At 39.1% G+C, this 15,447-nt stretch overlaps 1 long non-coding RNA gene across 1 annotated transcript in view; it reads left to right on the plus strand.

The window, feature by feature from the left end:
• LOC143300949 (uncharacterized) overlaps positions 1–14,949 on the plus strand; it is a 35,948-nt gene extending 20,999 nt beyond the window's left edge. The window contains exons 2-3 of the long non-coding RNA XR_013057718.1: positions 9,411–9,494; positions 14,710–14,949. This is a non-coding gene — a long non-coding RNA (uncharacterized LOC143300949). The remainder of the gene's footprint in view (positions 1–9,410; positions 9,495–14,709) is intronic.
• Positions 14,950–15,447: the final 498 nt, after the last annotated feature.

Raw genomic sequence — 15,447 nt, forward strand, 5'->3', positions numbered from 1 at the left:
AAGAACGGTTTTGTTGCAGACATTTTGACCTAACGCAAATTTTAATCTAAATTCCCTGGCCTACACCCATCCCCGGCTTTTGAATGCAATGTCCTCATTGCTGCTGACCACTGCCGTCATCAATTAATGCTAATGGGGAGATTTGTTCTCTAACCCAAAAATTAGGAAAAACAAAACATGTGTAAATGAGAACATTACAAGGCTCTGTAACCATACATTCTCCAATGTATGCCACCCTTAACAATACAAATCAACAGAAAAACTGCAACATGTCAAAAAAAAGAAATACATGAATAATATGCAATCATTGAAATGCAATACATCAACAACCACAACCCAGAAATCAACACAGAATTCCAGCTGACACAATCAACAACCACAAGCCCTGGAACGGAGGAAAAAACACAAAACAACATAGCGTGACATACACAGTTTTCCTCATCCAGATTATCCCTTAGCAGGCTTCAGCAACAACTCCAGCCAGTGCCAGATGGCTCGCATCAAACCTGTCCCTAGCTCTAACCCTACAGGTTGACCCTGACAGTTTCCCACCCATGTCAGTCTGATCTGGCACCTACACATGTCCCATGCACCCCTGGCTTTGGATGAGACCTGGTGCCAGTCTCACACAACCAGTTGCCACCGGTCTGTGTAACCATCTGGGAAACTCAACTGCATCCTGGCAGTCTCCATTACCTGTGCCCTCCCTTGTGGCACATATACCAGGAACACCTGGATCAGGTGGTATGGACAGCAGCACCCATTCACCTTGGCAAGGATCATCCTCACAGTCAGCTATTGTTCTGACTGGAGTCTTTTCTGTTGGACTCTGATCCTGCCTCCTGAGACTATTGGGCAAGTATCTTTGGTTCTCATTGTGGGAACCCTTCTCTACCTTGTGTGGGGAGATCCCATCCCCCACTACTGACTGACTTTTCCCTTTCCTACCTCTTCTCTTCCTACCCACAGCACCTTTCCCTATCACAGCCCCATCTCTCTGACTAACAAACCCCTTAATTTCTTCCTGCATGGACCTAACACTCTCCTGTAACAACAACAGTTGATCCCCTAACTGTGCCATCTGTTCCCTGGCCTGTTGCTGTTGTTGGTCCTCCTCCAGCTCTCTCTGCAGCCTCACGGCTTCATCCCTCGCCTGGATGAAGGTGGTGTGTGGCTCCCTCCTCACTACCCGGTGCAGCTCCCTTTTTAGCAGTGTGTCCCAGAGGCCATCGTTGAAGTGGTCCCTCAGCATCTCGGCGGTGAGGGCTCCAGTGCTCTTCATCCGAATGATCCTCTCCATGCTGCACAGAGCATGAGAGTAGTCCATGAGGGACTCCTTCGGCTGCTGCTCCCTGCTGAAAAACATGGACAGCAGTGTGGTGACATGCCGCCCATCACCAAACACCCCCAGCAGAATGTTGATCACCTTCTCTGGGGTGTTGGTCTCCTCAAGGTCCCGCAGCATCAGCTTCTTGCATATAGTTCCCTGCAGATGGCTGTATACAAAGTAGGCAGCCATCTCGTCTCCCATGGGGTACGCAGCCAGGACTCGCTTCGCCTCCATGATGAAGTCCTCAGCCGACATCTCGTCTGACTCACCAGTGAACATTGGGAGTGTGGGTGCTACATACCACCCCATGGGAAACTCCTGCACCATTGTAGTTGGGGTTGTCATCTCTGGGCTGTGCTGCCTGGCTGTGTGCTCCTTAAGTCATACTAACTGCTTAACCTGTCAAGCAAACACCCTACCTGCCTATCCTGTCGGCGACGCCAAGTTGTAAAAAAGTGTGAGTTCTTGAAAGGGTGTGGTTGGTTCGATTCCAAGAGAGAGAGGAGTTATGCAGGGGGGAGCAGACAGGGGGATATGGGATCAGCTAATGATGCACTCACTCACTCTCTCCTCACACCAATAGCAGGGCCACATGGAGTGGGTTTTTTTTTTATAGAGTGTTTACTTTACAATACAGCACACACACACTAAGCAGTTCACCCTACTTAGCAAAAGCAACACACACTAAGGCAGCACGCACTGCCTACTAAAAGTACTTCCTACAAGCAGCACACCTGGAACACAAAACAAAACCAAAACCCAGGTCAGGTAAAATCTCAAAATATCCTGACATCACTGACATGAAAGTCCTATACCCTCTCAGCACCTTTCATCACATGCCCACCAGTACAGATCTATGTGTGGTAAAAACAAGCTTCATTAAGCTTACCTGCCAACAACAGTGACATACCTATACCTATGACTGACCAATACAACCCAGAGTGTTCAACTCATGTTACCCAATCACACAATAAAACTGTGTGTTACCATAACCAAACAATTATCCTCTTTGCCTTCACAAAGTGTCCCACTGACACACGTACAGGTATGGAAATCATTATTTCCAACATATCTCTGGTAAACAGCAATGTGCAGCAACATAGCACTGACTCTCAATGCTCTCCTAGTTTACCAACTCAATCACATTACAATGTTCCTTCCCACTTTGTCTGAACAAAGTAAACCACTGACACATAGCACATCTCCTACACATGTTGCCACAAAAACCAACAAATCAAACATGTGTTCCACAACACTTGCTGTTACCCCCGTGTGCACACACACATGAAAAACCCTCAACACACACTGACAATGTGTTAGCCTATAGATCTGTTCAGTTCACACTGAACCAACACCACCTACTATATACAAAACAAGTAAGTAATACATTAAAAATACAGAACAAGATATTTGTAACAAAAATAGTAGGCGGAGGGGGGGGGGGGGGGGGGGGGGGGGGGGGGGGCTCAAAAGATACAGGCCAGTACTTCCCTCAGTGGGTAGTTTTCACACATTAACCCCTTTTCTTTCCACAAGCCACAAGATCAACAAACTGACTGTCCACTGACATAAAACACAGACTGACATGGACATTTCCATGGAAAGTGTCCGCAAGCAGCTGGCAAACCTGAAGAAAACCAAAGCCCCAGGACCGGACGGAATCAGCCCTCGCATACTCTCTGAGCTTCCGGATGTCCTCGTGCTGCCAATCACGATTGTGTTCAAAAAGTCAGTGGAATCAGGCAAGATCCCAGATGAGTGGAGGACTGCAAATGTCACCCCAATATTCAAGAAAGGAAGCCGTCTCACAGCCAACGACTATAGGCCAGTAAGCTTGACTTGTGTCCTGTGCAAGGTGATGGAGGTGGTTGTCTGTGAGCATATCACTGAGCACCTGCAGCGAAACGACCTCATCGACCAAGAACAGCATGGGTTCACCAAGGGGAGATCATGCGTGACGCAGCTGCTTGACACTCTCGACATCTGGACGGAGGCCCTGGATGCAGGAGGAGTCGATGCAATATACATGTACTATATGAAGGCATTTGACAGTGTCCCACATCGCAGGCTTGTAGCCAAAGTAGAAGCCCACGGCATCAAAGGAAATGTCCTCCGGTGGATCCAGGACTTCTTGAGCCACCGATTGCAGCGAGTCTGTGTCAACGGCGCAATGTCAGAGAGGGGAGAGGTGACAAGCGGCATTTCACAAGGCAGCGTCATCGGTCCAGTTCTGTTCTTGCTGTACATAAACGACCTGCCCCGACATGTCCAGAGCCATATCAAGTTATTTGCTGATGACACGAAGGTCTTTGCAAGAAACGACGATGGTACCGCCACGGCAACACTGCAGGATGATCTGGATCGACTTCATGAGTGGTCAACAGACTGGCAAATGCGGTTTCATCCTGAGAAATGCAGTCATGAAAATGGGGAACCCAAAGACAGGAAGTACCACATGAAAGGCCATGATGGACAAGGGGAACTGATAGTGGTGGAACTAGCAGAAAGTGAGGTAGAGAAGGACCTTGGCGTCCTGATTGATAAAGGGCTGACCTTCAAGAACCACATCAACCAAGCGACTGCAAAAGCAAACTGATTTCTTGGAGTCATCCGAAGATCATTTGACTTTCTCACCCCCGCAGTCTTCATCCAGCTATACAAGTCTCTAGTTCGCCCGATTCTCGAGTATGGACACACAGCATGGCAACCTCGACACAAGACACTGTGCTGCGAACTAGAGGATGTACAGAGGCGTGCCACCAAGCTCATTGCATCACTGAAGGACAAGCCATATCCAGAGCGCCTTGCTGCACTGAACCTGCCCAGTCTTGAGCACCGCCGCCTCATGGGGGATATGATCGACATGTACAAATACACGCATGGCCTGTACTTGACCAGCCGCCCCCACATCAGCTACTTCCAAGGCAGAGATACCAGAGGGCACAGCCTGAAGTTGGACAGATCACACTGCAGACTCAACATCAGAAGCAGTTTCTTCGTTCAGCACGCCAGACAGTGTGGTCACAGCCCCATCAGTCAATGCTTTCAAGAACAGGATCGATGCACGCTGGAAGAAGCTCCCTGCAAAATTTGACCCAGACTGTTATCATTAGTTACAACTGTCGACATCTTGTACCACGACGTATGCGATTCAGTTGTACTAGTGAGAAGACCTGTGAACAAGCTCCAAAGAGCTTCAACACGGAAACAAACCAGTAAACCAGTATATTATGAAGATGACGATGATGATGATTATTATTATATACAATAATAATATCAAAAATAATAATAATAATAATAATTATTATTATTATTATATAATAATAATGATAATAATAATATCACAATAATCATCATCATCATCAACAACATCATCATCCTAATATAATAGTAATAATCATAATCATAATAATTATATAATAATGATAACATCGCAATAATCATCATCATAATATAAGAGTAATAATCATCATCATCATCATCATCATAAGATAATAATAATAATTATTATTATTATTAAATTATTATTATTGTTATTATTATATAATAATGATACTACTACTACTACTACTACTACTACTACTACTACTACTACCAATAATAACATCACAATAATAATGATAATAATAAGCATCATCACCATCATGATAATAATAATAATGATATAAGAATAATAATGATAACATCACAATAATAATCATAATATAGTAATAATAATAATGATAATATTATATATATTTTATTATCATTATTATTATTATATATATAATAATAATGATAATATCACAATAATAATAATCATCATAATAATCATCATCATCATCATCATCATAATGATATTCATATTAATAATAAACAAAAAATCACAATAAGAATAATAATCATAATCATAATATAATAATATTAATGAATAGTAATATAATTTTTAAAAAAATTTAAAAAAAGAAAGAAAGAAGGTAATAACAAAAATAATAATAATAATAAATATGATGATGATGATGATGATTGTTATTATATATAATAATAATAATCATCATCATCATTATAATATAATAATAATAATAATTATTATTATATAATGATAATAATATAATAACATCACAATAATAATAATCATAATATAATAATTATAATGATAATAACATCACATTAATAATCATCATCATCATAATCATAATATAATAGTAATAATGATAATAATAACAGTAATAATAATCTAATGATACTACTACTACTACTAACAACAATACTACAACTACTACTACTAATAACAACAATAATAATCATCATCATCATCATAATCATAATAATAATTATTATTAATGTAATAATCATAATCATAATAACATCACAGCAATAATAATAATAACAATAATGATAATCATCATAATTATAATCATAACATAATAGTAATGATAATAATAACAATATTATTATTATGTAATGATGATACTACTACTACTACTAATAATAATAACAACATCACAATAATAATAATGATCATAATCATCATCATCATAATCATAATCTAATAGTAATAATGATAATAATAAATGATATAATAATAATAATAACAACATCACAAGAAGAAGAAGAATTATCATCATCATCATCATTATAATAATAATAATCTAATAATAATGATAATAACAACAACAATAATAATGATAATAAAATAATATTTATAATAATAATAATAAAATAAGAATAATAATAGTAATAATATAATAATAATGATGATAATAATATGCTGAGTGTCTGAGGAAAGGCTTTGTTATTAGTCACAGTGTCGAAGTAAGTGATTGGTTTAATCAAGAGTGTGCAACTGTTGTTAAAAGAAATGTTTTATTTTTGTTAAGAGCGTGTTGATGATCATTAGAAGTTGGTCAACAAGAATTTCGTATTGCCAGACGTGAGTATAAACATTTAGTGAAGAGAAAAAGAAAATAGTTAATGACGGAATGTATAATTAACTAGTTAATTCAATAATAAGCCAAAAAGCCTTAAAATCTTTGTTGGATACAAATGTAAGAAATATAAGTTTTAATAAAGATTTACAAGGCGAAGAAGATGGTCACTTTATGAACCTCCTGTATCGAAAGAGGACATTTTATTGGCAAAAAGAAAACTTGAAAATGAAAAGTAGCTGGACCTGATGGCATAACAAGCAAGTTATATATATATATATATATATATATATATATATATATATATATATATATAAGGTGAATAGTCTTGTCATTGAGTTTTTCTTGAAATTGTTCAGTTAGCTTTTTGATAATGGAGACTTTCCCCTAAATTGGACCGAATCAGTTATTCTGCCACTTTTTAGAAATATAATGCTGATGATCGCAATGGTTACTGAGGAATTTGTCTTTGTGATGTTAACAGCAAGGTATTTGGTTTAATTATTCATATCAGGTTACTGGAGTGGATAGAAGAAAATAACATCCCTGGTGAATATCAAGCAGGTTTCAAAAGAGGATATTCTATCTTAGATCACATGTTTACACTACCAGCACTAATATAGAAGCAGTTCTCCTTTAATCCTAATGTTAATGTTGATTTCATATACTTTGAAAAAGGTTTGATTCCGTCAGTTGAAATCTTCTTTGGCATATTTTGTTTAAGAGTGGTATTAAAGGCAAATTACACAGTTGTATTCAAAATATCTATGATAATATTAAATCAAAGGTTAGGTGTGGTGCAAGATTAACCGAGTATGTTAATTTTCAAGAGGGGTGTAAGCCCATGATTTCTCGCAATCCCACGATTTCTCTCAAATTGAGAGAAATAGTGGGACTGCGAGAAATCGTGGTCGTTCCCCTTCCACGTTTTCTCTCATTTGTGATAAATCGTGGGAAGTCCCCTTTATTTTCATCAAAAATCTTTCGTATGTCATCAGAGTTGGTTTCTTGTCTTTTCCCAATGCAAATCTAAGAGAAAAATAAGAGAGAAAAAGAAACGAGAAATAGGGAAAACGACGACGATCGTGATAATGACAGTGACGTCAGCGAGGACATCAACAATAGATGGTGAAGGTGATGGAACAGTATTGGTTAAAAAAAAAAGTGAATGTACGTGTATGTCAGTGAGTAAGTGAGTGGGTGAGTGAGTGTTTCCTTATGTGTGATTACTTGGCTGGTTGATTTCACTCTGTTTTAAAGATGTTTTCATGTTCTAAGTGTCTTCTATGAAACTGATAATCTGTTTTCAGTGCAATATTGCATGCAACAGGATGCTGAGACAAGCAGATGAACAAATGAGCAAGCATGAAATGAACATTCTAATTAAATGTGACTGAAAAGTTTGCATCACAACAAACATCAAAACTATTTGGTTCAGTTTTCACGCACCCCACGTGAGGGTAATGCATTGTGAAACACCTTTTTTGCTATCAAATTCATGCAGAAAGTTTAATCATTTTGATGTTATTCCCAACATCCAAGTAAGATTCGGTTCGTCATATTATATTATATTATATTATGTTATATTATATTTGTTTGAGTTGTACACATTGCCTGAATTTCGGTTTTTGCTGTTGATTCCGATGTTGAATTTGAGGTCGATGCATTGCAGTGAAATATCTTAACCAGTAGAGCGCCTATAAGACGTCAGCTGACGTCCTACAAAAAGTATTGCCATAGTGCCTATAAGACGTCCACTGTCGTCCTGCGTATGTTCTGATTTTTCCTTCAATGGAGTTTGGTTCAATTCACATAAACAGACTCTGAACAGTTAGTTTGACGTGTCTGGATTATAAAAATACTATTTAAAGGAACATTCATCAGGTAGAAGACCACTTTCTACTGGATAATAATTTGCTAACTGGCCACGTGATACACACGTGGAAAAGTTGGTTGCATCATGTGCAAAACAATGCTTGAAAAAGCAAATTGTCTCAGTCAGCAGATTTACAAAATTCTGAAAGCTCTGCTAGTGGTTGTGGACAGATTTTGCGATGGAGAAGGATCTCTCTTGTCTGATGATTGGTTTGAAAACGAAGGTGATTGACAGTGACGATACTGACAGCCCCATTTTATGGTAATTCAGTCCATCTATCCAATCAGACAGCTTTTTTTTTTTCTTTTTCTTTTTTAACAAGTGGCTATGACTGACAGAATACGAGCAGCGAGCGTTGGAAGAAGGGGAAGAGAGGGAGAGGAGTGATGTAAGATGATAGGTGGAATGTCAGCCAGAGTTCATGAAGGGGGGCATAGTTTTTTGGGATGAGTCTGCTCACATTTCAATGCAGACTCTATGAGCGGCAACCGCCAATGTTCCACAATTTTCACGAAATGCAGGGTGGAACTTGCACTGGTTGTGAAACACGTGCTTTTTGTTTTTCACGCTTTTTTTCGCTGAATCAGCTGGTTGACCTGTTTGAAGAGGTGGCAAGCTGGATACCCAGCAGACACTTTAATCACACACGTGCAACTTGAAAGGAGTGAATGTCATCAAAGAACTTCACCCTCTCACTCCCAACCCGCTTAGCTGTCAAAAGCTTGCCAGCTCAGTTTCCGAGACCATTGACCTTTTACGTTGACTTACCCACCTTTGTCATTGTTGGGACAGTGATTTACTTACATGTCTGCACGAGCTGTGCTTTGTTTTTATAAACTTACAGCCTGTTTTAATTTCTTCTACAGGGAAAATCTGACAATAGGCATGCTATTTCTTGCTGTATTTTGTTTCTTTTCTTTATGGGTGTTATTATGTAGAGGTGGAAGTAGACTTTTTTGTTGCACAAAAATCATTATCTTGACTTTACATGTCTTTTTGATAGAATTAAGGGGGACTTCCCACGATTTCTCGCAACTGAGAGAAAACGTGGGAGGGTAACGACCACAATTTCTCGCAATCCCACGATTTTTCTCAAAGTCATCAAAGTCAGGGAAATCGTGGGATTACAAGGGGTAAGACAAGAAGACCCATGTAGCCCAGTATTATCTAATATCTTTATAAATGAGCTGGCATTTGAGGGTATTAACAATGCAAGGCATGGAGCAACTTTTTACATGACTCATCTTAGTTTGAATGTTCATTCTTCTTTTGACTGATGATGTGGTTCTGTTTTCAGAAACAGTTGTCGGATTGCAGACTCAACTGAACAATCCACACAAGGCAGCAGCGTGACTTCAATCAAATGTTAATATGACCAAAAGTAATATAATAGTGTTTCGAAGGGGTTGTTATCTAGATGGAATGAAAAGTAGTTTGGTTATGACTGCAGTAAATGCTTGCAAGTGTTTGCGAATTATCTTTTCTGTTTGCATTAGTTTTGTCGTTGCTCGTAAAGATATTGCAAGTAGGGCCAAACAATATATTTATTTGCGAATGTTTCCGTTCCATAAAATAAGAATGAAACAAATGATGGTGTTATGCATCTGCAGATCCCTGACAAATTTCTGTTACGAACCGATTTATACTCGTGAAACTAAAGAAAAAATTAATACTTACCTGGAAGTTTGGTTTCCAATCTTTTTATTTGTATGGAAGTAAATACGCAGTTTTCATAAAGAAGAACGTTACTTCAATGATCAAAATAAATCTTCCCTTCCTGTTTCTTTGGACGACCAGGAAAGCATATGTGGAGTATGGCCAGAAGTGCAATAGTGACGTGGGGCACCAGTGGAGTGTGGCCCGATCAGCCAGTGGCCCGGTATGAGCACACGTCCCACACTCTCGTATTGATGAATAAACACAATTACCTCCCCTCGTCTTGTCACTGATTGACTGACCCTGAATAATACATCAACCATTGACGGTTTCATCAAAGTCTGGAGAGACAGACAGACAGACGACAGAAGAGAGAGATTTATTGACTGATATTTTATTGTCCAAGATGAATTCTAGGCCAAAGCCTAGTCTTACAATCTGGCCTTCTTTTCACAAACACACACAAACATTCAATGTTCCAGTAAACAACTAGTGGGACACAAGACTAAGGAGCAGGAAAACAATTGAGAGAGAGAGGGATGAAATATTTTAATGTTCTTTGGCCATGGGCACATAAACATGGAAGGAGAAATCTCACTCATGAGCGCGCGCACACACACATACACACGTACTAAATAAACAAATAGATAACTAAGAGAGAGAGAGATGTGGAAGGGGCAGGTGAACATCTTAAAAACACATTTGCGTGACTTCACAGGACACGGAAAACGAAAATAAGCTGTGAAATTTTTGAAACATATACGGAGAGAGAAAGACAGACAGGGAGGAATAAATAATTATACAAGGTTGTGCAATGAGAGACACAGAGAGATGAAGACGATGATGGTGATATTGATGATGACGATGACGATGATAAAGTGCACACGGGACATTCGGAATCACGCAAACACATACGTAATCATTCACATGCACACAATAATAATGCCCACATTTGCAGACAGACTGAAACAGAGAGACAAAGCAAGAGGATGAAAGAATATCGAATAGAATCACTTGAAGGTGTCGACAACTTCTTTCATTAAATGAGAATGATTTGCATTTTTAAATTTGTTTATGAGGTATGCTCACGCAGAGAGGTTGGAATATTGTTCCAGAGCAAACCACCAGAGTAAATAAGGTTGGATTTAAAAAGGTAGTTTCTGGGAACAGGCAGCATTAACTTATGAACATGGCGATTAATATCAAAATGAAAGGAATTAGTAATTGATGGTGGAGCACAATCAGATAATATTTTGAACATGAAAACTGCTTTGTTATACTTGAGTTTCAATTTCAGTGGAACAATGTCTAACATTATATAGTCTACAAAGGACAAAGAAGAAGATAGTAAATCTAATTTCAGAGCACGCCTGTATAAAGTTTGCAAAGGTTTGAGAATATTTTCACTTGCCCGATCCCAAACAGTGCATGCATAATGAGATTATATGAGATTCAATGAAAGCATGGAAAAACATTAATTTTTACGGGAATGGATGGCTAAGAAATGTTTGATCTTGGATAGCTGATCGATCTTCTTAGAGTATTGCATATCATTCCTTCATGCTGAGACCACGACGGGTTATTGTCAATTACTTCTACTAAAACTTTATGGAACTCAACTTCATCAATGTTTTTACTATAAATGAACAAGGGAAGACAAGTATCAGAGATGCTCTGACGCTTTCCTCTGGTGGTTATCATATTTTGTTTTATGTGGGTTTAAGCTCACCTAACTCTGACCATTCAACTAACTGAATGATATTTGTTTGCACATAATTATTTCATCCCTTTGTGAATTACTAGCATACAGTGTAGTGTCATTTGCGAACATTTCACAGTATGCTGATAGAGAGGCAAATCGTTGAAATAAATGGAAACAAAAAACAAAAAAAAAGCAAGGCCTTCAAGACTCACTTGTGATATACACTTGAAGGAAAAAAATAATGATAATGATAATAATGAAACTGATAAAAATTAGTTTTTTGAAGTATGTTCTCTATTCTTTATCATAATTATAGAAAGCTTCGCGTTAAAAAGAAAAGAAAAAAAGGGCATTCCTCGCAATCAACAAAAGTGATTTTTTTTTCCCAGTTCAGAATGTATGGACCGCAACGGAATGATTTTCTTTAAGAATATGGCTGTCACGTGTTCCTAAGGAAGACATAAAAGACTTGAGATCTATTTGAGAACAAATGTAACTGAAATTTTCACCAGTCTTAACACGCAGTTCATTTTTTTTGTTGCGGTTTTTACGTCTGAACGTGTTTTTTATAATAAAAAAAAATTATATTATTATTTTATTTTATTATTTTTTTTTTTTTATAGAAGTAAAACATATTGTGAAAATGTTTCTTCATATACATGGTATGCTATAAACAGTGTGTGTGTGTGTATGGTAATGAAGCCGCTGTCGTGTATTGCTTGCTTGTGTGTGTGTGTGTGTGTGTGTCGTAATGAAGCTGCTGTCGCGTATTGCTTGCTTGTATGTATTTTGCTTTAGATATGTAGCTTTTCGATCAGTTTTGGTCCAACCGGAGATTAGAAAAGAGAGATAAACCACTTGCAGAAATTGCTGAAGCCAGGCAGCCTGCGCCGCGACACGCATTCATCATTCATGAGCTGCCTTTGCCCCGCCCAAACGAAAGGAAAGCGTCAGTCGAACGCAGTCTCCTGAGTGATTTTATAATTTGGATTACACCTTTTTTCCCTTTTCTGTTTGCTTCATCCCACGCAGATGTCAAACTCAATTTTGTTGTGAATAACATTCCTAAATATTTATATGTATTGGTTACTTTTATTTCCCTATCACCACAGCACCATTTTTCACGAGTCGAAAGATGACCTCCATTGCGGAAAACTATAATATTGGTCTTATCGAGAGTCACTGTTTGTTGTAGTCTGTCTGTTTCTTGCTTAAGGGCATTTAATTGATTTTGTAACCCTATGGGTGTGTCAGACAAGAGAACAACATCATCAGCAAATAGCATTAAGAGCAAATCTGTTGCGCCAGGTATCATTTGTATTCCATGTCTCCCCTTCTTTGATAACTCCACTGCCAATTCACCGATGAAAAAGGAAAACAGCTGTGTGCTTGGCATACAACCTTGTTTAACCCCTCTTGGACACTGAAAAAAGACTGAATAAATACCTTTGTCACGAACACATACAAGTACAGAATCGTAGATGCTTTTAACAGCCATGTAAAACTCCCGAGAGAGAGAGACAGAGACAGAGACTTAGAGAGAGAGAGATAGAGCACAATACAACGGTCTGCTCCGGCAACATGAAGCGTTCGTATATATATGAATTATATATATGATTATGTACATATAGATAGATTTGGATTTACATACTGATAGATCTATATGAAATTATGTATATATGTATTCATGTATGTATGTATAGACAGATGTTAGAAGAGAGACAGAGCTGAATATGTGTTTTATGTTTTGATATATATATATATTTTTTGTTGTTGTTGAAGAAATGGTGATGTGAACCAGAAAGTGTGAAGAAAAAGTAGCGTTACGAAAACGCAGTTCAATAATTCATAACTGTCTCTCTCATGTGCAACATTGCGCTGGGGGAGGGGGGGGGGGAGTTGGTGGTGGGGGGAGCTGCTTTATTTTCTTTTTATATTATCTATATTCAAGCAGATGCAAACGTGCTAAAAACCAAAGCAAAAATGAATCGGTTTTCATTGTATACAGCGAATCTTACTACACGTGGGAAATTCCAGGCGTAACTTAACTTTCGCTTTACTGCAGCTGAACCGTCAGAACCGACCAGTTTCCTTCAGGTGGGGAAGGAGAGGGTGATTTACCCCCACCCTTCCGCACTGCGTGTGTGCCCCAAAACGGCTTCAGCACTGTTATAGACAGTAAGAAGGGGCCTGCCGCGAGTGGTTTATCTCTCTTTTCTAATCTCCGGTCCAACCTTTGTCACGCTGCGCGCGCGCGCGCGCGCGTGTGTGTGTGTGTGTGTGTGTTGGGCTTGGATATGGAGACTGAGATATTGTGTTGGGTGAGTGACGAGCCTATGGATGCACAATTAATTTCCAACTATATGAATAAAGATGTATTGTCTTCAGTCATAGAAGAGACATCACTTTCAGTAACATATTATTCGGAAGAGAGAGAGCGTTTATTGCTCCAGTGAAGCCACTCTCCTGCTCAGACCAGGAGACGGACCTTGTATTGGCTGGCTTATACAACGTGCGACTGCACTGTCGCCGAGTTCTTCTTGACTTGTAGCTGGCCACTGGTACAACCGTCTGGACCAACAGGCGGCGTTGGGGGATAGACGAGGACACCATCCCGTGTAGACAGTCCGGTGGAGTGTCTGGCTCCAGGAGAATGTGCGGCTGTGGAAGGGAGGAGGCACTGACTGGGGACACGGGGGCACAGGACATGCTGGTCAAGTCCAGTGTGGGTGGTTTAAAAGAAATCGTGCCTGAGACACCGCTGGTGAAAGTTGAGGGTGTTTGTAACAAAGAGGCAGACAGTTTTTCACTGTCATTGTCGCACATGAAATATTACACGATTGATTTGATGATTTCACATTCGTTTGTATCCCATTCAGGACAGTCCAGTCCTTGACAGTAAAGTACCTATAGAGTGCTGAGTAAAATAATGTGTTACAGTAACAGATTTCAAGGATTCTACCAGGATACGGAACACGGGTTTTAAGAGAGAGGACCGATGAGGTACAGGCAAAAGAATCGATGATGGAGTAATAACAGAATCTTGATCATCATAGTTAACTGAACGGACACATCACTGTTGCTGACGGCACGATGTGGTAAACAGTTACTGCATATGGTCAGTTCATTAGTGTCACATGAAAAACGTTTCTGGACAATGTCTAGAGTTGATTTTATTTTTTCCCCATTGTTATTGTCTTTTCCACGTGTGGTTTCCCATTGTTATTGTCTTTTCCAGGTGTGGTGCCGGTCATTATTAACGAAGACAGGGAACATTCTAACACACATCACGCCAATGTACTCACAGTGCTGGACCCATCACCATGCTCTAGTGCAGAATGGAACACATAAGGGAGGTTTTATTCCGAAGTTGTGTCCACGTCACAGCGAGAACAGAAAATAAGACCAACCAAAAGAAAATTTTGACGAATAAATAAAGACGAGAGGCACAACTGGTCGCTTTACACTGCAACGCAAGAAGCATGTGCGTGATTGTCACACTATGACGAACACAACTACTGCAGGATATGAAGCATGGAGAATGAACTGACACATTAAAAAACATTAAAAAAATGATCCAAGAAAAAACATATTACACGTTTTACATCAAAGTGTACAGAAAGCAACCATCGATATCAGTAAATGAATCAAGAAATGAACCGACGAAACAGTGGCAAATAAAATCAAGAGAGAGAGAGAGAGAGAGAGAGAGTACTTCTTCCTTTCTCAGTATTTCTTGGAATCGTATCCTTCAACCGCTCCCTGATCTCCCTCTTTCTGTAAGTCACACAGACAAACAGACAGACGAACGTGCGCACATACAAAACTATATCTCACTGTTGGAGCGTGCTCTCCCTGAACCCGAATTTCACACAGAAAAATCTGTTGTGACAAAAGAGTGATACAATAATACAATACAATCTAAACACTACAGCAGATGTAAACCCGGTTTTGTGATTCAGAAATCGGACATTTC

The sequence above is a fragment of the Babylonia areolata genome, chromosome 27 (assembly GCF_041734735.1).
Source record: "Babylonia areolata isolate BAREFJ2019XMU chromosome 27, ASM4173473v1, whole genome shotgun sequence".
NCBI classification, from domain to species: Eukaryota; Metazoa; Mollusca; class Gastropoda; order Neogastropoda; family Buccinidae; genus Babylonia; species Babylonia areolata.